The 1,601-nt window shown below is 41.2% G+C and overlaps 1 pseudogene; it reads right to left on the bottom strand.

Moving 5' to 3' along the window:
• Positions 1-701: 701 nt before the first annotated feature.
• LOC101996877 overlaps positions 702-1,601 on the bottom strand; it is a 25,949-nt pseudogene continuing 25,049 nt past the window's right edge.

Here is a 1,601-nt window from a genome sequence, read left to right as displayed (position 1 = left end):
GATAATAATTTTCTGTATTTGTTTTTATAAATCATATTTTCATCTTTTCTCCAAATGTAGTGGTGAATACTTTAAGAATAATTTTTTGGGGGGTTGTTCATTGAAATCTTTAATTTAATACACTTATTGCCTTCAAAAGAGTTAAGTTTTAACATGGAAAAAAAGTTAGTCCTAAGTTTTTCTAATCTGATATAAATGTCATTTTATAAGTATTTGTCAAATTATTCTGTGATATTTCAAAATCATTAAAATAGTTTACTTACTTTTACATTTTCAAAAAAAGATTTATTTTTAAGGTTTATGAGTGTATTTGTATGAATGTATACCATGTGAGTACAGATATCTCCTCATCTCCTTAAATTCTATGGGTTTGGTCATACTCCATAATCAAAGCTCTTTACATGCTATTTTACACACATATATTGATTTTCAGAAATAAACTATGAATGAAATTGTATTTAAACTGTTATTTGTATTTAAAACAATACTTTTTTCAGTGTTGTAAGTTACACTATTTCTTTTTTTAATCAATTTTTAAAATTGGAAACAGATTTTTCTATCATATGACACACCCCAGCCGCAGTTTCCTCTCCCTTAATTTCTTCCAACTCCCTCCTACCTCCTGTCTTCTCCAGATATACTCCCCCTCTCTCTTATTCTGAAAAAACAAAAAAACAAACAAACAAAAAAAAAAACAGGCTTCAAAGAGACAGCCCAGTAGGACAAAACATGACACAACTAGACAAGGCAAAAGTCCTCACATCAGGGCTAGACAAGGAAATGCCAAAGAGGGAAAGGGTCCTAAGAGCGGGCAAAAGAATGAGAGATACCAGTTTGTACAGTTCCAGTAGTGACTGATTCACACTTTTTTCCAGGTGCAGCGCACCCTCCATTGCATTCAGCCGGTTCTCCCAGTCATCACGGTCTGGTTTCTTGATATCCTGCAGGAAGATTCGGCCGCCTTCGTTCTGCAGCTTCATCAGTTTCTCAGCGTGTTCCCGCTCCTCATGAGATTGGTGGAGAAAGTATTTGGCAAAGTTCCTCAGAGCCACATCATCCCGGTCGAAGTAGCAAGACGTGGACAGGTAGACGTAGGAGGTATACAGTTCCAGGTTGATCTGGCGGTTGATGGCAGCCTCCGAGTCCTGGTGGTAGTTCTGGTGCACTTGCGAGGGAGACACGGTGGTCAAGGCTGCGGCGGCTGGTGACGCTGAAGCAGCGGAGCAAGGAGTTTGCAGAGGGTTCTGGCTTGGAGCAGCCGGCTGGGGTCGGAGGGGTTGAGCGCCGGGTTCCGTTCAAGCACTCACTACTGGAACTGCACAAACTGGCTACTGACAAAAATGACCCCCACTTGTGTGACTTCATTGAGACACATTACCTGAGTGAGCACGTGAAATCCATCAAGGAACTGGGTGACCACGTGACCAACTTGCGCAAGATTGGAGCCCCTGAAGCTGGCATGACAGAATATCTGTTTGACAAGCACACCCTGGGCCACAGTAATCAGAGCTAAGCTGACTTCCCCAGAGCCACAGTGACTTTACTGGTCACTGAGGCAGTGTGTGCATGTCAGTCTGCCTTTATCTTTTCTATGAGTCGCA

Source organism: Microtus ochrogaster, chromosome 10, assembly GCF_000317375.1.
Source record: "Microtus ochrogaster isolate Prairie Vole_2 chromosome 10, MicOch1.0, whole genome shotgun sequence".
Classification (NCBI taxonomy): domain Eukaryota; kingdom Metazoa; phylum Chordata; class Mammalia; order Rodentia; family Cricetidae; genus Microtus; species Microtus ochrogaster.
Note: the sequence above shows the minus strand (reverse complement) of the source record. Positions and strands in the feature narration are given on the sequence as shown.